Consider the following 26,530-nt stretch of genomic DNA (forward strand, 5'->3'; position numbering starts at 1 on the left):
TTTTTTGCCATTTACTCCCGCTCATACCCTCACTTCACTCCCTTTTAGGGTTCCGAAGTCATCTACGAAGTACAGTTTCATCACATCGGCCCTGTCGGCCTGCATAACTTCACAAGTTCACATAGGTACTGAACATGCCGCTTAAGAGGAAAGGGGACGGATATACAAAATATTTTCAATAATGTTAATATCCAGAGGGGAAAATGAGGACTACATTTGTATGAATAGGTCCTCTACTGGTCAAAGTGGAAAAAATTCGCATGCACGAAAAGTCTACGCGTTATTCCTCCTCTATGTTACAGTGTGACAGCTAAATTGAAATAAAATCACAGCAGGTAAAGTGAAATTAAATCATGGTGCAGACTGCATTCGTTCTAATTACGTCTGTAATTACAATGTAATCGTGAAGGCAATTCAAAGTGTCGATTACACCTACCCATTGAAAGTATTAGCGGCTACGGAACCCTACACGGTGCATGGCTCAACATATTCTTGGCCGGGTTTGAGCTAAACTTACACACACAAAAATATCCCAGCCTTGCGGTTTGTGCACGTACGTAGTTAAAGGGAACATAAACGTAATCACGCCAATAATTACTTCCCAATTACACACTGGAGACTATTCTTTCGATAACAAGTGGCGTCCGGTTCGTTCCTTCATGGAGTTGACAATTACACACTGGAGACTATTCTTTCGATAACAAGTGGCGTCCGGTTCGTTCCTTCATGGAGTTGACAAAATATGAAATTATCTGGGGTCCAATTAAAGCCTGTACCGCGATTAAACGGTAATAAGCGATCAAATAAAATAATTAGCACGTTTATCAACTATAGAATCAGTAGATTGATGACGATTGATCAAGTTATTAAAACGCGAGGAATTTATTTATTTAGTGAACCAACCCGGCCGGACCCAGGTACGTCCTTAAACTACGTCCAAAAGAGAGGTATGGGCATTGTGAATTTCATCTCGCTTTGTGTGGTAGGGTACAGCCAGTGGATGTCATTCCAGATCTAGAGCAGAGCCCAACTGGGGAAGTACCTCCACCTTATAGAAAACAGCAGCCAAATAACACTAGACCCTACTCATAGTGCTGTGTTCCTGCCGGTGAGTAAGGTTGCCAGAGCTCAACTAGGGGGGGCGGGTTTAGGGTCGGCAACGCGCATGTAACTCCTCTGGAATTGCAGGCGTACATAGGCTACGGAGACTGCTTACCATCAGGCGGGCCGTATGCTTGTTTGCCACCGACGTAGTATTAAAAAAAAAAAACATGTAGATAATTAAAATCAATTTTACAATTACAAATATCATTGCTGTAATTATTTTTATTTTGGGTGGACTTGTAACTCTTATAAATCAGATCTTACAATAGCATTTTATATTATATTATTATTATATTATTTATTATTTTATTTATTTCTAATAGGCAGAGACAGTTTGGAATCGACATAGTAAATCCCAACATTTTATTTAGGTATTTTATCCACACCTACGTATGTTCAAATTTGAAGACAAAACAGTTGAATTGACACCTATTGAATAATTGTTTCTATTTCGACCAGTTAAGTATTTAATATGTATAAGCTTTCATAACACTGGAAATGAAGCAACACATACTATAGTACTATAGTAAACGAAACAAGTAGTGATAGTAGGTAGTACATTCTGATAGGTGAAGATATTTCGGTTAAACGCCCGTATCAGGCACTCGGTCGTCAGAAATAAAGTGGTAAGATAAAGTTTGACATATCTAAATAGCTATATAGCGTGATAAAATCTCAGAAGTCCCGACACATCTGTTCCCCGATAGTTGATCAAAATTCATAGAATTATGTGATCTCCATAGATTAGATGGAATATCATTAGATAACCGGAGAATTTAAGTAATCTTACGGACCATTTCCGGGTCCCGTCTATAGCATGGGTCGGCTGCAGATCAGAGTCATTTTTAATAATATCTCACTGTTTACACTTATTTATCTTTTTGCATAATTTTAATACATTTAATTGGCCTTCTTACTAATTCTCCAAAGACTTTTGCTCTACAAGTGTATAGAAATAATACTTCATTTTACAACCTATTGTAAGAACGTGCCGTCAGTACAACGACCTGGTATCTATTATCTAAGCATAGTCATATTGATATTTTTAACACGAGATTTGCAATCTTTCGGAAACAGGTTATGGAAGTTCTTTGCCATCGATCACCATTACGTTTAGTTTCTATTAATCTTATATGTGTGTTCCAATCTCACTTTCCTTTAATCTATGTACAGTCAGCGTCAAATACTTTGTAGCAACCAAAGTAGTCAAATAGTTCGGTACACCATATAATTATTTAGTATGGTGTACCGAACTATTTGGCCACTTTGACTGCTACAGAGTATTTGACGCTGACTGTACCTGTACTAAAGTTCTTTGATTTTTTTTTCTCTTCTTTATGCCAATTATGTTTTGTGTCTAAAATTGTTTTATTGTGTAATTAAGTGTAGTGAGTACAGTTAAAGTTTTCGCTCATCAATATGCATTTCATGCTGCGCATAAATGCTTTGGATGGCATTCCCAACCAAAACCTGTACTTTGAAACTTCATCTAAATCGGTTTAGTGGCTTAAGCGTGATGAGGTATCAACAACAGATAGTATACTTTCGTATTTATAATATCAGTAGGAATAATTAGGTATATCTCAAAAATTACATAAATAATCGTGTTGAATAAATTAGATTCCTTAAGATCAATTTATCAATGAAACCTTCATCACACTGTCAGCTTCTTAGCACTTTGCTGGCATCATTTTTCTCACTAAAGGCCCTGGACCACAGTTCCATTGGAGACATCCATCAGCCCATAAACGGGTGCTTATCGCTGTTTAACGACTCCGTAACCGCCTGGTTTACGACGTTTCATTTGTTTCATTCAGCGCGTTATCCCGTACCGACAATTGCACAGATTGCAGCAGCAGTATTCAGGTGGACAATAAAAAATATTACAATATACCTAAATAGTAGTTTATGTGACTGTTACATAATAAAAGTCATTAAAATATGAGTGTGGGTTTATGAAACGGGGCAAGAGGTGAGCGCTTTAGTGCCTAATCAATAATGAGAAGTTGGGTTTGTCAATTAATGTAAACATCTTACAATATAAATAGACATATATTTTTAAAAGTATATCGGCTTCTATATATATATATAGTGACTAGGGTGACCTACTTGGTATTAGATTAATAATCACTTCTATATCTGACTCCGTATATTAAATAATACTAGTTTACTGTAAAATGGTTCAAGCGGAACTGGCATCCCGTTGCTATGTAAAGCTATAAAGCTTTTGGCTAGTTAGCTCATGTCGCGGTACACGCGCACTTAAATATGAGCTGACATAGCTAAACTGTTCCTATATTTTATTTTTATTGATAACATGCATGCTCGAACAGGTTCCCATATAGAAAGGTATATAACTAAAGCTCAGGAAAGAAAGGTTCAATTACACTAGTTACGGGATTATCCGATTTTTTTCAGTTCAATATGAACAATCATCAGGCTGGTTGTGCTAAAATATATAGTTAAAATAACTGTAAAAATGCAATATCTGACATTATGATCTAGATTTTGATCTTGATTATGCTGAGCATTTCTCGAATGAATTCAATTCGATTATTCAATCTTCGTTTCTTTCTAAGTACGAGTATATTGAAGTTTTTTCGCACACGGAATACTGCCACAGGATGGGTCACGACATGATTCAATCGTACGGCAATTGGAATGAAATTGTAATTGCAATTAAATTACTGTTAAATTAGACGGCAATGACCTTTGCAGCCCATATTGGTACAGCGTGGGACACGCTACGATTGACTTTCACGAGGGCATCGGAATTGTCTCATCGCATGTCTAAGTTGAGTCTAGGACTCGCGTTATTGTCAACTGCCTAAGTCACGCGACTTACGGGAAAGTTATTTACGTGGGTGCAGTTACACGAAGTAAAGTTTGGCAAGAGTCGCTTGTACGTGAAGCTAGATGTGTAAGCATATAAAAAGGGATAAGTAAAGTCTTTTAAACAGTAATCTATATGTTATGGACCAAATTCGTTTGCCAGACAAGATGCTACATTTTATTTACGATAGAACATAGGTGCGGACTTCCTAAAATCTAGTAAAAAGTTACCATTGTCTTACATGGGATAAATTCCGGAAATACAAGACGTTAGAATTTCATATCTAGGGAGAAAAAAAAACACTTATATAGGCTTATATGTTATGTTACGTTATGTTACTTGTTGTTTTCTTTTTTATTTTGCCACGAATAAACGCTCTCTACTATACTCTACTTATACACGGTGAAGTTTAATCAGTGATCAGGAATCCATTTTACTAGTTCAGTAATCGGGACTAACTTGGACCCCCCATATAGATGCGGTAGCCGGCAGACTAGCATCGGCGTGCTTCGCCCTTTCTAGACTCGCGCCAACTCTAACGCCTCAAAATCTTAAAACGGCATACTATGGGTATTTCCACTCAATTTTGATTCAAGGTGTAGAGCTGTGGGCCACTGCAGCCGAATGCAATAGACTGTTTAGACTACAAAAGCGTGCCCTTAGGATAATTTCGGGCAAGCCCAATGATTATCCAGCGCAGTCGTTATTTAAGGAACACAGGATCCTCACGCTGCCATGTGTTTATATATTAAAAGTCTGTAAATATGTGAAGGCAAATCTCGGGCTATATACAACCCGCGGGCAGAACCACGGCCGCAACACGCGTGGCGAGCACCTCCTGCTGGTCCCGCGCTGCCGACTGGCAAAGACTCGGAAGTCACTCGTTGTCATGGGTGCAAAGATTTATAACACTCTACCGAAAGAAGTCATTAACTCAACTAGTGAGGCAATATTTGAAAGTAAACTTAAGAAAATTTTAATTGGGTTAGCGTGCTACACAATAAGTGAATTTATGTTAAGGACCACTGATACCTCCAACTGAATGATGTAATCATAAACTATGTACCTAATTATACTACTAAACTAAGATATGAAAAAGTACCATTATAACTGACCAAATCTGCTAAAACTGTACCTAACGATAACAGCTAGTAATAATAATATGTTGTGATACTTATGTATATACTACTGTGTGACATGTAAAATTATTTATAATTTTATTAATAAATATCTTAATCTTAATCTTAATCTAATCTTAATCGATGGCGATCAGAGTTATGTTGCACTAACACAAACAATTTTGTCAAATTATTGCAAAATTTTAAGTAGATATTTAATTTTAATTTGTTTTCACTATACCAATGCTTTAGTCTAAGGAGTTTAAAACCTCTTTCCAAAGTCACAGCCATAAAAAAAAAACTAAAGACTTATATAAGCAATAAGCTGTCAATTTGTCATTGTCAAAGTCATATTAAGCACTTGCCGTATAAAACCATTAAAAGTAGGGAGTTCGGGCGATTTTCCGCAATTCGACGACTGGCATCTATTTTGCGTGACAGGAGGGGGGTTCTAGACCTGTCAGCCCAGCTCCTCGAGGAATCCCATCAAACCTTGGATGTTGAGTAGGACCTCGTGGAGGTCTCTCGAGGATCCGAAATGTTTAGCCCTGTATGGAGCCACTCCGCTGCATTCCAGCACCACGTGAGAGGCTGTTTCTTCTGTCTCCATGCATCTGCGGCATAGGGGACTGTCTGAGACACTTGTCATAAAAATATGTTTGTTAAACAATCCATAAGCTGTTATGACACTGCCACTGGTTACCATACTCAGTCTCCAAGTTGAAGAAGCGCCCTTGTGAGCTTTCCGTTGATGCCAGGCATGGCTTGTTTGGGTGTCCATATATCCAGTAGTAATTTATTTTAACCATATCATTAACTGTAATTAATTAAGACACTAAAGTAAATTGGTATCTTGCACATTTAATTCAATTTAGGTTGGTAAGTAATTAATATTTTTCAACTCCTGACCACCGATTAAACTTCACCTCAGATCCTATATGATCTGAGAATTTCACCTATTGCGTGGTAAGGTATGAGGAGAAGTCAATCACATCTAAGTGGGAGTCCTTTCTATAGATCTGATATAGCAACCTAGTTATATAGGTCTTGGGACAGTAAAACACAGTGAAATTTTCTTTGTGGATGTAGATGCGTTTAAGGTTTATGGTTCAACAGTTTCAACATCCAACAGCCACTTCCAAACAGTTTTGGTTACGTCAGTTTATATTTACAATAAATAATAGGAGATGAAAATTTGTATGGGAGTAAAAGACTTACAAACAATTAAACTGCACAATTATTCAATAATTATAAGTTCATAATTGTAGCAATCTTACAATGCAACATCACGCTCCAGCATCATAAAAATACTATATATTATAGTATGAAATCCCTGCGGCGAACAACCGCCCAATTAACTAACTGCTCTATGGCTTCCGAAATGATTTATACTACGGCCCTGCACGGTGGTCCGATTTCTTAACCGAAACTGTAATTAATAAAGAAACACCTGTAGGCCGCTAATGATGAGCTTCAATTAATGTTATAATACACTTTTCGTTATTGAAAAAAAAGTGTGGATTGTAAGATGTAGTTTGAAAGATTTTTATAAAGTAAGAATTTTTAATAGAAAACAAAACCTTGATCCGATCCACATAATGTTGTGCATTTCTTAGACTTATTCCGTAACAAATAAGTGTTTGTGATTAATAAAAAATATTATTGGGTACGTATTAGATTGGATGATTTTTGTGTTTTTAAGCGTCACTCTACTGTTTACCTGCTATAGAATATGAAGGCTATATAATAGTATATATATAAGTTAGTATACATAATCGGTAGGTATTAGCAACCAGTCAGTGGAACTTTGCTGTGATCTATTGAATTCAAGTAACTCACATGGCCTGAAGACGTGTTACACGAAACATGAACTTAATGTGCTTTTTTGGTTTTAGGAAGCTTTGCAAGCGTGACGATTTGTATGTAACATGGCAAGATTGACAAGTTTAGGTTTATTATTAAATTTGTAAGTAGGTATGTACCTACACAATTCAAACATTGACATTTATTACTATGTAAGTATTCAGCATAATTCTATAAACTGAACTGTGCCAAATTAAATATATTTATGCCCTTTGTACCCATCGTCAAAAAAAGAATCCACACCACAATTGCAAGTATCAGTAACAATCACCACATTCACCATCTTATTGCAATTAAACAAATTGTAAAAGTACCTATGGCACTCTCCCAGAAGTAAATCCTTCTCGCATGTTTCTGATAACGTGACAAGCGACATCCGCTCACTGTGGGAAAAGTAGACAGGTGTTGTCACTTATCGCGCCAGCTACCGCCAACGTCTTAATTACAATCCAATCTCAAGTAAAAACATACCTAAACGTCTGCATTTTATGCCTCACAATTCGTTGAATACGCACTGAGATAAGAGTGGTTTTTGACGCTTATTACAATAATTAAAGGCTATGCGCATCAACGTATCAAAACAACCATAAAACTTTATTGAAAAGTGAAGTGCGGAGTTAAGAGAAACCATTTAAGTTCCTTGGGATTAAATCACAACCACTTCCACTCTCGTCCTTGAATATTGGCGTAAAAAAGGGGATTTTGTTACGGAATAAGCCAAAGAAGTGCAAAGCGTTATGAGCAGGTAGTTTGCGCTAACGGTTTATTTCATGTCCATGAATATATTGCGTAAGGCTCATATTATTTTTCCTGCACTACGTACAGTTTATTTTTAAAACGGGCAATAATATAATTACAACAAACAATAGGCGGTTCTCACTTTCATGTCTTGCTTTAAAACTTCATGGATATCGAACGAACATTATCCTGTCTAAAAGTAATTCGGCAGTTCACATGAATACCGTTTAAAACTTTGCTTTGTGTTTCTCAACAAAGGCTTGTTTACAGTTTTCATTACGATCACAGTTAGCGAACTAGACTCGTGACAAGGCAGTTAAGTATAACCCTTACTTGGGGAGTCGACTGAGCTATTTCACTTTTGGACAAGGCTTGATCCACATAAACCGTAATGTGTTGCTAATTTGTAGAGTACCTGCCTTGTTAGCTATACATAGCAAATTGACAGCATAATATAGCTAGCTATGGAACTTTTCCATTTAATATGCATTAATGTTCCGTAGTTACTGGTTTTAGCAGCATTAATAGTAAGAAGTTATGTTTTATAATAGCCAAGTAAATCATGTAACAGTATGACTGTAGTCATGAGCCGGTTGGTTGAGTGTTAAAAATTCAAAATTCAAAATTCAAAATTCAAAAATTTATTCTGCAAGTAGGCCTCAAGGGCTCTTTTACAAGTCAATACAACATTTATAGTAACATCATATAGTGACATGAAAAATACATAGGTAACAACATTTATAAATACAACAGCCAATACCTGGGTAAACATTACATTATAATAATCTTAAAATAAATAATTAATACAATACAATAGAGATGTATAGTCTCTATGGTTAAAAACACATTAAATCTGGAGATGTAAAAGGTCCCCAATGTCAGAGTACTAATACTAATAAAATTTGGAGGTGTAAAGTCTCTCCAAGTGTCAAAATAAAATTTATACTAAATAAATAAACCGCGTCTGGACTGTTAAAATTCCTAAGCAAGTATCTATTTTTATTTTGAGTTTTAATGTTTTCAAATTATGATACACCGATGACCTAAATTATTATCTTAATTATATGGTTAAAATTACAAAGCGAAACATTGAATTTTGGTGATTGAAATAGCTCGTAGCTGTGAGTAGATTCTTCGTTGTTTCGACATTTTTATAAATATATTTGAAACTATAAAAAAGCAAACATGTCAGTTTGAAATTCTGTCATTATTTTACACAAAACAAGATCCAGACTGTTATCCTTAAGTTCGGCTTTATCAAATAGTCATCATAAATTAGGTACTATATTAGTGAAACAATTGCCTACCTTTTTGGAAATTTTATTCTAAATTGTACTATTGGGCAGCTCTACATTTTCTCGTTTCAAAGCGTATAGTATAAACCATACTAAAAAATTTAAAGTATACCTACCTACTTCATCAGTACTTTAATTCAGGGGCTTGTTTGTGGCGTAAGGAGGTAATTACCAGTACGCTAATGCGGCTAATATCTCGGGCCACGTGTGCAGACCGTGGGAACGTCTCGCCGCGCGAGCAGGGATATTGTTTCTTGAGCACATGCCGGGCGCGCGCGCGCCGTATGGATACGACCTTAAGATTATATGACTATAAAATACTTATGTATGTTTAGTATTTTATAAAATTTAGATTTATGAATGATCGGTTATTTGATTTAAAACATAAAAATATTTTGCGCCTGCAACTACGTCCGCGACGAAGTCGATGAAAACTTTGATCTATTTATAAATGTCGTAAAATAGTTTTTTAGTAGAAGAACATTTAAAAAATACATGTTGTGTGTTTCAGATTCAAGGTCTTAAATTTAATGGTTTAGGCTCTGCGTTGCTGTAGAAACCTTTATATGTACTTATTTTAAGGAGTCTAACAAATTTTAGTTGAAATATTCTTCACTCAGCAATTCTGTGGCCATCCGTATGTCAGTGTACTTAATCTTGTCTTCTTTTTTAACTTCAAAAATGTAATGAAATAATAGGTATCCAATTGATACTTCTTAAATGTGGTATTTTAGAATAATATTATAACCCATAATACTTAACGTACATACGTTCGAATTTTTATGTCATAAAGCCATGCTAAATATTATAAAATTCTATATTTTAAATGTTTTTGCTGTGAACTATAACTGTAACGAGAATTATGGTCTTATCCACGTTAGTCCCGCCTCACTCCCGTTTGATTGAATGCCCGTCCCGCATAAAAGGAAGACTCGCCATCTGCCGCCGTACGGGCTTGCAAACAACACACTTACATAAACCGTCAGTCGAAAACAACCCTTAAGTCTGACTGCTTAAGGTCCTTGTCATGTTTTAGAACGTAGACTACTTAGAATTTTAAATAGGCCAAATTTCAGCTAGTACTTATAAACAAGAACTGACGCGGGCAAGCAATACCGAATATTTTATTTTAGGCCATAGTGTTATAAAGATAGATTGAGTAATATGTTTTAGCCATAATCAAAATACATAGTAATTTCACCATACAACGATCTCACGATGAACTTCACTCATACTTTATATACCAATTTCCGCAGATCCCTTAAAGAAAAACTTCGTAATAATTTTATTTCTGCTTAAATTAAGAATCAATAATATTTTTCTAAGTCCAACTGATTCTGTGTTACCCCGCTAAAAAGATGCCAACGCACAAAAAAACACCTGAAATTATTATCTAGGTATATATATATATACATACTCGTAGGTATATTTGTAAATTGTGTAAGTAGGTTTTCTCGAGCGATTACGCAGTATGGGGTTCTTCAAACAAGGAGTGTACAGGTGTTTAAAGGATCGGCAACACACATGTAACACCTCTGGAGTTGCAGGCATTCATAGGCTACGATGACTGCTTATCATCAGGCGGGCCGTATGCTTGTTTCTGGTTTACCACCAACATGGTGTAAAACAATGTTCTATTCGCATCTCCTTACATCGCAAGACCTATAAACCTCCTCATAAGACTGAATACTACATACACAATTATTTCAGAGGTTTTTATCAAGTGCTAAATGTAATTCATTTAAAAGTTTCCTTAAGTGAGACCGAAGCATTAAACGAAACCTTTTTGGCTGTGTTAATGTTCATTATAAAAAAAAAATGTTTAATTTTAGAAAATTTAATTTTTTAATCAAGTACAAGGCACAGGTACTGCTTTTGGTAAAAGATGACAATTAAGTTTTGGTTTTTTGTATTTATTAAGGTAAAAATATACATATTAAAAATACGGAAGTCATTATAAGATAAACAGTATTTACATTTAAGTTTTCATATAGAGTTCACCGCTACCTCAGAATAAGTAATAGTGCTCCTGATTAATCACTAACTTTACAATTGCTAAATAAAACCAAGTCAAATAAACCACAATTATAAGTAGGTAGGTACTTTTCCTTGTAAGCCTCATTGGCTCATTTTACACTCGTTGCCGCACAACTATTTATGCATACAAACCATTTAACGACGAGACATTAATTTTCTTAATACCTACGTTTTAGTTATTAACACAGTAAAATACATATAAAACCACAAACTTACGCTTACTACGGTAAAGCAAATATTCAAGTACTATACTACAATAACCGTAGATGATCTGTACCCCTAGTGTAACTTTGATCGACATCATAACGTGACGAACGCGTTTGCGTTAAGTCTCATTTTGTATAGGATTTTGAGTTTCCAAAACGTCCCGCTTGGCGCGCTCTTTCGAAATCCAATACAAAATGAGACTAAACGCAAACGCGTACGTCACGTTTGGAAATCGAATTTAGTTACACTAGGGGTACTGTGTTTATAATCTTACTTCTTTTAAGCTTCAAATAAGTATCTTTCTCAATTTCCGTACTATAATTCGTTGGATTTATGTAAGAAAAAGTCTTAAGTAATATTCAGACACCTTAGCAATTACCATACCCATCTACAAGTCAAGTGTATCAAACTGGCTTCCACAGTAATATTGCCTATTAATTTAATAGCGGCAGCACAAAGCCATATTAATTACTGTTACGGCCATTACGTAATGAATCATTAAGCAGCCGCATGACTCAATCGATCGGTTTGATGAGAGATAAGCCCTGGCTACCGCTAGTCGGTGCTTTTGCTACCTATAGTTTGCTACCGTTGTGTCGAAAAACCACTGTAAGCTTAATATTGAACACCATATTTTTTAAAGTATTTTTAAGACCTCTTATATGATGGTTATCGTGGTATATTTTAGTATGTAATTTATATGTAAATAATAGTATATAGGAATCGATTGATTTGATGATAGATGAGCCCCGGCTAACGCTGGTCGGCGCTTTGCTAAATGCTACCTGTAGTTTACTATCATGTTTTTTTTACAGAAAGCAAAGGAAGCTTTCATTTTGGAAATAGACAATTTCGATTCCCATACAAGAAATGGGAAGTTTCCGACATATTTTCATGTGGAAATTTGGAAATTAAAGAAAATTTCGGACAGCAAATTAGTAGTAGGTAGTGTAGAAAACCACTGTACGCTTAAATATATTGAAAACCATATTTTTACAGTACTTCGGACCTCTAACGATAGAAGATATTACGGTACATTTTATTTTAGTATGTAATTTAGGTAAATAGTTTATAATACCTGTAGTTTGCTACCGTTGTGTCGAAAAACCACTGTAAGCTTATTATTGAACTCCATATTTTTTTTAAATTATTTTCAAGGCCTCTTTATATGATGGTTATCACTACTAAATAGTATACACCAATCGATCGATTTCATGATAGATAAGCCCTGGCTACCGCTGGACGGCGCTCGGCTACCTATAATCCGATACCGCAGTTTAAAACTTGACTGTTAGACTATTTTTTTTATATAGATTACCTCCTATATAATATGATACCTAGTTCACTATTATCGAGGTACGATAATTGAAGAATATATATGTTATTTACATACTTAAAAGAGTTGATTGATTTGATGATAGGTAGATAAGCTTCAGCTCCCGCAGACGGCCTTTCGCTACCGTGGCTTAGAATATTTCAGAACTGAAACCTACCGTGCTGAACAAGAAAAAGGTAACAACATATATATTATGTTTTTACAGTACGTACATCCTCCTTATACTTTAGTCCAGTTACAGTAACAGTATGTAAATTACATAGTTTTTAAATAAGTTTAACTATTGATCGATCTAAAGATAAGCTTTATCGCTGCGCTGACCGGCGTTCAAGCCGCTACCGTAACTACGGTAGTTAGGTAACTACTGGAAATCTTCCGTCATATCTCAGACCTTTTTTGACGCTGTTTTTGAGTGTATTATGTATGTTAGTATATTTAATCATAAGTAGTAAAATATGTTGATGGTAAATGAAGTTTTTACATTAACATTTTAGTTTCTCAACGAGCTCGGTGTTTATGGCATTTACTACAATTACCCTAATTATCGTAGCGCTACGAACCGCGTAGCACACAGATAGTACAGTTTAGGTTAAGCACTTGGAAATGGGTACCAACATAAGTAACACTCGCCTCCCTCACTAAATAATTCTCTCTCTCGTAGCTCATGTTCCAAACAGGTAATTTTGGGATTAATTATTTATAAATCAAATATAGCTAACTTTAACTACCTGTATTTGTTTTATAAATCAATTCAGTTCTGATCTACAAATGGCCCTAAACATGCCAATTCTGAAGTTCCTCTTTGCTTGATGTAATTGTTTTTACCATTATTGGTGAACAGTTAAAAATTCCAAAAAAGTCATCGCTAACGTTCAGTCATATCATACGTAAATCGACCATCAATGAACATAGCACAAAGATGCCCTAAAATACTGTTACAATTTCCTATTTCCCTAAATTACCTCAAACTACGTTTAACATGTTACGGTAATCATCGGCTATCTATTGTCAAAACCACGCGCAACCACGTGTCTAATAAAGAACTATTATTACTCCGATAGGTAGCCGCGTGCTCCAACTGTATTTAATCATTCCCCGCGACCGGCAGACGTCGATTTTCTTTAACAAAGTGCTCTTGTTTGTTTTTTCGTAAGGAAGGCGAACCGTGGGAACGCCAGGCGGGTGCACTTCCCAAAACATCGACGCACAGCAGCGAGTCCGACATGCGCCCCACAGACAAAGACGAAACATTCAGAAACCCCCAAGTATGACCAAGATGCAGAATGTGACGTGTGCGCGCCAAGCGACAGCTTACAATCGCGTGATCTACAAGAAATAATAAAACGGCAATAAAAGAAACACGAGACGGCGCGAGCGAACGGCTCGCGAGCGAGCGAGAGGGAAACAAGTGGTGAAGGTGTGCGCGCGCGCTCGAGTTACCGCATTTGAATTTTCAAAGATCAATGATCGATGCGATAAGAGGGACGCGCGCTCAAATAAGGTGGTGAGAGAGATAGATGCGGCGCGCGCGCGGGTGAAAGGAGACGCGAGATGGATTGGCTCGTGGCAGTTTCAGGGCACGCTTCGGCAGTTGTTTCTTCGATGTTTGTAGAGATGGCGCTGTCGGCTAAACTATAGCTCTACTTTTGCACAGATTTGTTGCGACATTGATATTTGGATATGGTTTCTTTAGCAAGGCAACCGTTTATAAAAATAGAAATATAATTCGATTAAAGCATTTGAAATAGGTATACAAAATTTTGAATCCCATTATCTTCCCGCTATAACACATTTTTTTGTAACACTTTTTTTTAAATCAAACAAAAATAGAAATAAAAACGACTTTCCGTATTTCCAAAATTTTAGGACTTATGAACTTAATGTAAAAGGGGCTTTTTAGCGACGCTAGCGCCCGTGGTTGATTTTGATAGCATTTTAGTTCATCGCCACCCTTCTAGATGGCGCTGAAAACACAGCTTTGGCAGCGATTTTGATATCCCAGCTTGTGTTAAGTAAAATTCATAATTTCGTAGAAGTTTGACGTTTAAAATAACCCTGATCCTGATTTGGCAGCCCTATTAGGGCTGCCAAAATGGCTGCCAACTTATGTTTGTCTGACTCTAGTATTGATTTTTTCCAGAGTATGAATGAGTAAATTAAAGTTTTATCTTACTTATGTTATTTTTCTGATTATGAATGTGATATAAGTATAGTTGGCGTTGATTGACCGGTTGGCCCAGTTATTCTGTAGGTAATCAGATATTTATTTTGCCATTATTAGGCATCATAAAAAAACATATTATTATTTGACAGAACCGTGAGGGATGTGTTTTACTTTGATGATCTTTGACACGATAATTTTGAATAATGATGTAAGTAATTAGTCGGAATTAAAAAAAAATTTAGGACTATTTAGATGGTGCAAGAAATCGCATGCGAGTTTCATTACATTGCGATATTAGTACTAGTGCTACACCAAAAAAATCTGCAAACGATGTTAAAAGCATGAAAATCAGAACGATTGATCTTTAGGCCATATGAATCAATTTAACCCGTGACATGTGAATCAATTTAATTGATAGATCATACTTTGTAATAACGAAAAAGTGGAAAGAAACACTAAATGTAAGTATTGTCAAAATTGCTTTCTTGGGGTTAGATATGAGGATAGTAGGTATCATTTTAGGTATATTTCACAAAAAATGATTCAATGGTATCGTATCTGAAGAAGCCCAAACTTAGTATGTTTTGAAAATTATTTTAATTAGAACAAGTGACTGAAATGTAATGATGTGATATATTTTAAAAACCGGCCCAGAAACCCCTTTCATTGAATACCACACACGATAGATTTTAGATTTTTTTTTTCATATAAAAAAACATGACGTCATAACTCCCCTCCTTATTTTTTTATGCTACGGGTCAAATTGACTTATATGGATTGATATTTAATTTATCGTTCCGATGTTCATGCTCTTAACACCATTTGCAGCTTTTTACTGAATTTGGGGATGTACCGCTAACACTATATTTGTGACTGCAGCCGGAAAAACGTCCTACTCTGTCACTTGCCATAAGGACGAGATTTGCATGTATCTTTATACAAATAACTTGTCAAGGCGTCCTTATGGCAAGCGACAAAGTGGGACATTTGATCGGCCGAATGAAGTTAAATTGGATGTATCTAACCTCAATAGTCCGCAATGTAACTAAGCTCGCATGCGAATTCACGCGTCGTCTAAATAAACCCTTCCTTGTTCACCTACAGTCTACACACAATAAAACTATACCTACCTAAATACATAGTACTCTTATAAGAACCTACAACACGTAGGTACTCGTGGACCGCAAAGAAAGGTTTCTACGACGTGTATGTTTTCAAACACGGAAGTGTTATCGGTGCCGCACGGGTGTCGGCGGTTATTATCACAACAAACGTTCGCGTTACTGATGGCTGCCAGTGCGCGACAAATACGTTTTGGAGTTGAACCAATTTTAAAACTAGGTTCTGTGAGCTGCAGGGCTTCGCACACTATAAAAATCAATTCCACACCACTGCGGCACCAAATGAACTCACTTACTGTTTAGATTAGTATACACCGAGTGGACGACGCGTAGACCACACGTCATATGTACATATTTGTTCCTGAGCCATACGTATGTGTATCGTACCCATAGTACAAGTTTTGCTTAATTTGGGGCTAGATCGATCTAGAAGATTGTACCCAAATATTTATATTTTATTTAGTTATAAATATTCGTATAGCTTCTATAGCCAAGTGGTGTTTTTATTTCATAAAAGAATATCGCTACATGCAAAGAAAAATTGTAGAAATTTTAACCGATAAATGTGACCGTCCATAAGAAAAGGGTCCTTATGGCAGTTTCTAGTTACGGAGATATTGCCGTTTTTGTAAAATGCTTCAAAATTATCGTTTTTTGTTGTATGCAAAATAGTAAAATATACAGATAGACGTGTATTTTTAGCTCGGTTTCACTAGTGTACGTTGAGTATTTCTATATTAAAATTGGGTTCAAAGTTTTTTAGAAAAGGGTCCTCATAGCAGACCATATACATACACGAATGATGAATCTGTTCATAAAAATTGTTTAATAAAATGTAGTTGTAACTGTATGTGTGTATGTATGTATATACTTTATTGTACATATAAATAAAAACACGAAAAACACAGTTACAGAGTAAATTAAAAACAACAAAGGCGAACTTATACTATCCAGTTAATCTTTGAGGTAATTAGTAGAACAGAAGTAACGATGAACGAATGACAAACACAAACAAACGTGTACAACGACTGAAATTATTGAAATGCAAGTTTTGAATACACAACTGTTTCTTTTAAGGATGTTTAATTTATATACAAAGGTATACTTTATTTTACGGGTAGGTACAAATTTTTTTCGCTGACGTCAAATCTCACTTAGAGCGGCGGCGTGGCAAAATGTAGCCGTTCTTCCTTTGTCATTTACTGCCGCTATCACTGTCTCTCTCTTACACGCGACAATTCACTGGCCGCACTCTTCACGCGTTGTTCTTACGTAATTCAAGACTAGCCCATTAGTGGTTACTGAGTGGTGGTGCAAATGTGTTCACTTTAGTGTCCGACTGAAACATGTTTGCCGAAACCGAAGGTTCGGATTTGGCTCTAGTTTCGGCGGAAACTTTTGTAGGCTTGTTCAAATCGTTGAAAAAAATCTCATAAAGACCACTTTTATACATATATTAAGACTGCGTCGAGTGGCGCGTTCATTAAGGGAATTGTGTATTCTTAATTACTGTAACCATAAATCAATATATATTTTTTTGTCCTAGTTGTTCCCCAACTTTTTGTCTTTATCACATAGTTTAGTTTCACACAGTTTAGGCTCAGCCGAAGGGTCTGCCGATATTTGGCCGAAACCGAAACTACGGCCGAAACATTATTTTTTGGCCGAAAATGGCCGAAACCGAAACTTCGGTCGGACACTAGTTCACATCCGAGATAACGTAGTACTGTGTGAATCATTTAACAACATTTATGAAAATTACTCTTAAGATGATTTGTATTAATCAAGATTTTGAGTAAACTTATGATAACACTTTTTCTTCGGTATTATGTTTTAATACAAGATTAGTAAATAAATAGTGTTAATATAGTGCTAATATTTGCCTGTGATTGGTCATAAGGACCCTTTTGCCAAATGTATGGGAGTGAATTAGAGATTTTTATGTAACTCAAATCGTTTATAACTAGAAAAATAAAACTTGTAGAATAATAATAACGCTTTTGTGGTACTCCTATAGACTGATTAAATATAACTATATACTAGGTATAGTGACGTCACTCACGAGGAAAAAAGGCTGGTCGACGTTATCGGTCACGTGAAATACAGATAATTACATTTTGAGATTATTCAAATTTTACAATAAATAAAATACGTATTTCTTATGGTAAAAACTATATATGTAGATAATATACCTTCATAATTTGTTGTACTGTTAAAATACGACATGGCTTAAGTCGAGTGCCTGTTGAGTTGTAATAATGTCCACCTGTCCACCTCGAGGTTCCCCAGTGCTCCACCATTTTGAAATTTTTCCAAAACTAAATCGAATAAAAAAATTAAATGTCACAAAAATTTACGTGAATCCGTTAAGAAATGCCAACTGCCGGTAGAGGAGAATAGGCGGACATACATATGAAAACATTTTTGTTGAAGCTGAAACTTCGCTGTCGCTTAGGTAAGTACGAGTACATACAAATTGATTGATACCTACATACACATACATACATATAATCACGCCTATTCCCCGGAGGGGTAGGCAGAGACCACGGATTTCCACTTGGTATGATCTGGACATACCTCTTTCGCTTCTTTTGCGATTTGTAGTACCTATGTTGTTAATACAGTTACAATAGTTTCTGTATTTAAAATAAATTTTATATAAAAATATAAAATTTAAAAACAAAAAAGCAGTAAATACCCAATAAAGCATATTATTATTAGAAAATCAGCTAGCATGTATATTTTGACACAGTTTCAATAATAAATCGGATAGAACTAAAAAAAGTAGGTGATTTGACCGTGACGTCACTATAGCAGTTTTCATATAAATTCCATATTGGCAAATCGTTTTCACAGTTCTAACAAGGAAACTGATTTGAATAGTATGAGAATACCCTATTAATTAATACAGTATATAGTAAGCGATACATTTGTAAGTCAAATGAGCTCACTGTGGTTGATTTATTCATACGATATTTGTTTTGGTAACTCATCTAAATCTCAGGAAACTCGTCATTAATCAAGATAACTAGGTTAGGATGATACAAAATGTACCTTTTAATCAGAGCTCAATTCTGAGATGAGAAATTAATTCAAATGTTTTAATTTAATGGAAGAATTTGGTTTCATTTGTAGTTCCGTTATGTTTATATTATATAAATCAGACATGCTAAAGATAGGTCTGATTTTTTTTGAAGTGAAAACTTCTTTAGCGGCTTTGTGCACTTTTTGTGATGGGGGAAAAATGTTAAACTCGAGACACGTGACCGACAGATTCGTCAGATTGAAAATTCGTAAGACGGACATGTACGTGACCTGATCGAAAAACTGTTAAAATGTCATTGAAGCCAGTAGACCGCAATAAATGAATATTGTATTTTACCACATAAATGATAGTACTTTTATACTGATAAGCAGTGATCGGAACTATGGGAGTAAAACTTTAACAAAACTTATTAAGCGGACGTAAAAAGAGTGTTTATAGTCTTAAAAATATTCGAATATCTATCAATGTAAATATTTTTATAGCTGTAAGTACTATACTATTCCTATCCCTATGGACATGAATATTTTTAGGGCTGTATGCACTATTTTATGTCCGCTTAACAAGTTTTGTTTAAGTTTTACTTCCATAGTTCCGATCACTGCTGATAAGAGTGATAATTAAAGCAATTCGTGCAAAATTATTTCCTAACCATTCCAAAATATCAAAAATGCACAACGTTAATATTTGAGTTTTCACTTCTGCCGGCACTCCCGGAGTGCAGCCCGTTGTTTTTTGTATTGTACCTACAGCAGATTAACAACACAATTATAGATCTTTTGAGTTAACGTTAAGCCACGGGTAGAATAATAGGGAGTGCCACAACGTTGCCAGACTTCGTTCGACATGTTATGTCGGGCGACATTACGCGCCTTACATATGATGTCGCCCGACATGGCGAGCGAAGTCTGGTCCGGCAATGTCGCGGCATTTCACCCGATGTCGCTGGCGACACGCGTCGTGGAACAATGATCACTAGTCTAGCCGTGGATAAGTGTAATACTTACGTAGTCATTTTATAAGATTTTCGTACGAAAAATACCTACTTACTGTTTATTATGAATTGTTGGTTATATAACAGATTGATTGAGAAAAACAACAACAAATTTAAGAATATTTTATTCGTAGAACTAAAATATGTTTAATAATTATTATCAGCTAAGTAACATCAAAAGATAACGTTCAAAAATATTTTAAGTATCAGTATGATATAAGAAAGTAAATACATCGTGTCATCGTGTACAGGTACAAATTACAAATCCTATTCATCTCCCACATGCCCTAACAAAAGCAACCAAATAACCGTCATCCGTTATTAGAACAAACGCATCTATTCAAATTCAAAAATAGAATCGTGAGGGCGTGCGCGCGCAACGCCTATGGGCCGAATTACGTTTCTATTGGCTAACGGGCCACCAATCACGGCCAGAGGATGGCCGTACCGCTTTTCCTAAGGCCGGAAAAAGGTTTGTAAACCGATTTAAACACTTCATTTAATAATAATTAATTAATTTTCTTGATTAAGTGTTACCTTATGTCGATATGGTAAGTAAGAGGTATTTTTTCCTACGTGTACATAAAGGGTTCTAACAGAAAATGCATTACCTTGATTTAAGTGGGCGTGGTTTGAATGGAAATCGAACAATACGCCTACCTACTACTTATTTCGATAGGTAAGGTATGCCTTTTGTGTAATAAAAACTGTTTTTTTTTCTTATAAACTTCTTATGCATTATTGTAGATTGTTTTGTTAAGTGTCATTTTATTCTGATTGTTTAGTGTCAGTTGCATCAAACTGTCTGTCACCGTTAAAACATTCACTTATTTTGTATGATCAATTTCATAGTTTACTTTTTAGTGTCGTTGATCAATCCGTCAAGTGTATTAAGCGCGACTGGGGGGCCAGCCAAGTTGACAATCGTTAATAAAAAACGTCAATCGAATTATAATGTATGGAAATATTCATGTGACTTTTGTATCATCTGTCATCCCAATTTTTTCTTTTGTTTGTTGATGTACGGTTGTCACCTTAGCTTAGCCCCCTGGTAGGTGCCTACTTGATATTTTGCATATTGCTTAACATTATTTGGAAAGAGACCAACTTAGATAATTATAAGTTGAAGAACTTTCGTTTAGTTTCTGAATATGTACCTATTAAAAAAAAACTGAATCTGAATTTTGTCACTGTTAAGGCATTGATATCCATTACTCAATTCAGTAGATACCTAATAGGTATCCTAAATGACTCAGTCATTCAATTTAATAAGCGTTTAGCAAGTAGATAAGCAAAGTCAGCATCCTAAAAAGTAGCCTAGTTGGTGTAGTCCGACTAAACTAACTAGGAACTTTTTTTTAGGATGGTAGTTAGGTAGACTAAATTAAAATTAGGTGTTAAATTAAAGTGTATCAAACACGTAATCGATATCAGAAAATTTATAATACCTACTGCATTTTCATCCGAAAATCAAAAGCCATTATTTATACTTATTAGAAATGATTAATTATTGAAAATGTCCCTTTTTCATATTTGAAATGAAAAGTGTGCTAAAAAAATTAATGGTAGGTGAATGAGACATTTCAGTAACGAATTCGGTGTTAGATGAAACTACGTAATACCTAACACACTAAACAAACACCTACACAATATGGGTAAAACAGACAGCCCCATGTGCAGAGCGTGCACGGAAGAAGAGGAAACAACAAAACATATTGTCCTAGACTGCAAACAGGTAGAAGTATACAGGAACAAATACCTAGGGACTCCGTGCACACTAAGAGAGACAGCAACCTGAAAACTTTGCTAGGCTTCATGGAGCAGCTAGGGTGGATAGAGTAGCACTACCTCGTTGCACGCAATATAGGCACAATTGGATGTCGATTTGCGGAAAATGCCCAGAAGCACTATAACTAATTTGAAGTAATAAACAGCTTAGTATATCCTGGTAATAATTTAATAAATAGCATACTCAGTTTATACTATCATTCTTATTCAAACAAAATAAAGTTCAAATTTGTAGGTTTTTCTATTGCGGTTAACCCATGCTATGCAGGCTCTTTGATTTTTTTTAAACAATGATTCGAGCAATTATCTATCAGAGCCGGTCCGTGAGATTGAACTTGTCTAATTGGTATTTATACCTCACGATTACCTACTTAGAATTTTCTGGATCGATTTAATAATCCATAAATTCTTAGCACTTTGCGTGCTTGAGGTTTTTTAGATCTCGTTTATTGAAAAAATAGACATTTATTTTTACGTAGATAGCAATGGGTTATTATAGAAAAATAGTTTAATTGAGCATTATATTCCTAGCCAATTACACACAAAAACCTGTTAAATTCAAGATATTTTAGAATGTCGACGTGTTTATTTACACAGTTACCTACCATGAGGAAAAAATCCAATAAGTAGGTTTTATTTTGATACCTGTTTTGGTATATAGGTATAGGTATCGAAATTAAGCAGTTTTATTATTTAGTACGTACGTTTTGTTTTGTTTATTTGTACCTAGTTAATAAATAATAAAAGTTATAAGTTAATCTATAAACAAGTAATATTCTGGCCCCCGAGTGATACTTAGCTAAGTTTTCTGTGGAATATCGTTAAAGCATTAATCGTCCAACTTAAAATTTAAATACCCGAATAAAATAACATAAAATATAAGTAGGTGCATTAATTAAAACGACCGATATCCAGTCGTGATACAGCACTATGCAAATTGACTACGGCACTTAAAGTATGCTACAAAATTGTCGAAAGTGCTTAAAAAATATTAAAAGAAAAACAAAATAAAGTCACACCGTGGGAGTATGAAGCAGGTGCGGTTGTAAGGGCGGGCACACACTGGAGGACAATCTTTAATTAACACTTTGGGAAGAATGTGGTTCAGATATCGGGACAATTTACTGGTTTGTAAATTATATGGTAACACCACAGATCGTGAAGTTGACGCAATGGGTAATAACTTATAACTTATAGTTCGTCTATAGGTGGGATGGATTCGTCTGAGATATAGTAATATTTGGAAAATACAATAGTTGTCTTTTTGTTTTGAAAATAAGCACTTATTCTGTATTTCATGTTCTCAATTCGGCTGATTTTTTACTGTAAGAATAAACTTTTCTTTGTTTGAAATTGCACTTAATTTCTCAGATTTTTAAGGAAAGAGCACATACTCTTGATGTATACATATTTTAATTATACTGCCTATTGATTTTCAGTGTTTTGTGATTTCAAGATTATTATGGGATACTAATAGTGAATGATATAATTCCACCACAACTGACAAACTGCAGTTTTGAAACTTAATACTGATGTCTGTATTACCTTCCCAGTTTTCTAGAATATTTTTAGTTCTTGATTTTTAGTTTAATTATATTGTTAACATAATAATCCTTAATTTAAAATAAACACCATGCGTTCATCTTGCAAACATTGCCTGGTGATATTATCTTTGTAATTAATGTAATTTTGATATACACAAAGAATAAGACATAAAAAATTACCCGAAGCATAAAAGCGACAGCTCTTTTTCGCATAAAATGGATTGTCATATTTTCACACGGCATAACACGAATGGCATAACGCAATTTCGCATAAAATTTCTAATATATTATGCGCATAATATTCTTTGGCCGTATAGAAAAATGACTAATGTCGTATTTCTATAACTTCAAACTGCATAATAAATTATGCGCTTAATATTCTTTGGCCGTATATAAAAATGACTAATATCGTATTTTTATAACTTCAAATTTCATAATATATTATGCGCATAATATTCTGTGGCCGTATACTTATAAAAATTTGGATTTTTATAACTTCAAACTTTTATTCTTTGGTCGTATATAAAAATATCTAATATTGGATTTTTATAACTTCAAACTTCATAATATATTGTGCGCATAATATTCTTTGGCCGTATATAAAAATGACTAATGTCGGATTTTTATAACTTCAAACTTCATAATATAATATATTATGCGCATAATATTCTTTGGCCGTATATAAAAATGACTAATGTTCGGTTTTTATAACTTAATTCTTCTAATTCATGCTTCTACTAATGTTGAAAATCCTAACTTTGAAATTACTAATTTAACTGACGTTATAGGTGTATTTATCTTTATCTCTTATATCTTAATAAAACGTTATCCTTTATATACATTTTACGGTTATCTTAGTGATCCGTTTCTTTTTTTTGTAAACGATTGTCATCTTGGCTAGACTCCCAGGTCAGGAATGTTAATCTCAGTTGAGAACCTTCACAAAGATCAACTGTTTTCATAAAAGCAGAACATTTAGTGGTAAACAATACGTGTAAAAACATTGTATCGTTTACAGTTCATATTTTTATCTCGGAGAGCATTGTTGTTTGCATTTAGCTTTTCCATTACATCATACATTTTTATACATCATACATTTTTATTTTCCGCGCAAATAATGTAAGTAAGTAAGTAAATATTCTTTATTGTGCACCAAACATTTAAAAATAGACAGGAAATGAAAAAACACGTAAAAGTTAGGTAACAACAGTTTTAACACAACACAGTTTTAATGTAACACAGTTTTTAAATTTATGATATAATATTTTAATCATAATGTTAGGTTAAGTAAATTCTCTGAATAAGTGTTAACTATGGGACATGGTCTAAGAATTCATATTAAATGATAATTTAAACAGGATCATAAAGTTTAAGGACTTATTTTAAGCTTAAATCGTTTAGGCGTCGAGTGCGAAAATGATATGTAATAAAATATGCAGACGGCCTCACTTTATTTTACAGGGTGATAAAAATAATAGCCTTGTACAAGTGGCAATGTTAGCATTCAGTGCAGGACATTAAAAACACATAATTTAACAAATTTATTTACTAATTTTCATAATATTTAAAAATTATGTGTACTTTAATATTATTTTATAAATACATATAAAATTATAGAAATAAAAAAATCCCGGTAGTTATCTATGGGTTCAGATTCAGATTAAAATATAATTGAGTATTCCTCCGACTCTCTTTGAAAATCACAAGAAATGAAACGTATTTTAGTATTTATTTATTTATTTATTTAAACTTTATTGCACACATAAATAAAAATGTACAAATGGCGAACTGAATGCCAAAAGGCATTCTCTACCAGTCAACCATTGGGTCAAATAGTAAAGGGTCAGTAGTATGGTTAGATTTTTAGGGTTCCGTAGCCAAATGGCAAAAAACGGAACCCTTATAGATTCGTCATGTCCGTCTGTCTGTCCGATTCTGTCACAGCCACTTTTTTCCGAAACTATAAAAGCTGTACTGTTCAAACTTGGTAAGTAGATGTATTCTATGAACCGCATTATGATGTTTACACAAAAATAGAAAAAAAAAACAATAAATTTTGGGGGTTCCCCATACTTAGAACTGAAACTCAAAAAATCTTTTTTCATCAAACCCATACGTGTGGGGTATCTATGGATAGGTCTTTAAAAATGATATTGAGGTTTCTAATATAATTTTTTTCTAAACTGAATAGTTTGCGCGAGAGACACTTCCAAAGTGGTAAAAAGTGTGTCCCCCCCCCCCCGTAACTTCTAAAATAACAGAATGAAAAATTTAAAAAAAATATATGATATACATTGCCATGCAAACTTCCACCGAAAATTGGTTCGAACGAGATCTAGTAAGTAGTTTTTTTTTAATACGTCATAAAAATTTAATTTTTTTTTTTCATCAAACTCATACGTGTGGGGTATCTAGGGATAGGTCTTCAAAAATGATATTTAGGTTTCTAATATCATTTTTTTCTAAACTGAATAGTTTGCGCGAGAGACACTTCCAAAGTGAAAAAATGTGCCCCCCCCCCCCTGTAACTTCTAAAATAACAGAATGAAAAATCTAAAAAAAATATATGATATACATTACCATGCAAACTTCCAACTAAAATTGGTTTGAACCAGATCTAGTAAGTAGTTTTTTTAATACGTCATAAATGGTACGGAACCCTTCATGGGCGAGTCCGACTCGCACTTGGCCGCTTTTTGCATTTGTAATGTATCCAAAAAGCTGACTCTAGTTATATGTATGTAAGTAACATAATTTATACTTAATTAGATTGATATTATAGTTTTTCTGTACTGTATACAGCCCAAAAAGCTAAATTTGATTATGTGCCCTTTCACTTGTGCCACTAAGTGCGTTTTCCACATACCTCTAGTATTTATTTTTTGGGAGAAATATGTGTATTTAGTTAATTCTATATTTAAGATATATTTTAGTTCAGAGAATAATATTACATACACGAAAATTAAACGCAAAAAAGCAAATAATAAACGTATTATTTTCCGTAAAATACGGACTGCTGAATGTCTCTTATCTTGCCTTGGCAATTAACCTCGACAGTAAAAATTCATCTCCAGGTAAAGAAAGACTACCAACGTCAAATAAAACTACCCCTGTAAGCAGACGACAAATAAAAGTGCCCTTGTGGCCTACTTTCAAAATAAGGCTCATTATTCCATTATCTACCAACATTGTAAAACAAAGTAGTGTGAGCGCCGCCTGCGCTGCACGGGACTTCCAGAGCCGACGATTTGTCACAATATTGTCCGCAGCGGGTCTGGTAACGGGCACCGTTACCTCGTTTTACTTTATTTAGCCTAGTACTCGTAATTGCTAGCAGGTCGGGAC

The 26,530-nt window shown here is 34.7% G+C and overlaps 1 long non-coding RNA gene across 1 annotated transcript in view; it reads left to right on the forward strand.

Moving 5' to 3' along the window:
- LOC133526287 (uncharacterized) overlaps positions 1-15,413 on the forward strand; it is a 33,561-nt gene extending 18,148 nt beyond the window's left edge. The window contains exon 3 of the long non-coding RNA XR_009800712.1: positions 13,686-15,413. This is a non-coding gene — a long non-coding RNA (uncharacterized LOC133526287). The remainder of the gene's footprint in view (positions 1-13,685) is intronic.
- The last annotated feature ends 11,117 nt before the right edge of the window (positions 15,414-26,530 follow it).

This window comes from Cydia pomonella, chromosome 16 (genome assembly GCF_033807575.1).
Source record: "Cydia pomonella isolate Wapato2018A chromosome 16, ilCydPomo1, whole genome shotgun sequence".
Taxonomy (NCBI): domain Eukaryota; kingdom Metazoa; phylum Arthropoda; class Insecta; order Lepidoptera; family Tortricidae; genus Cydia; species Cydia pomonella.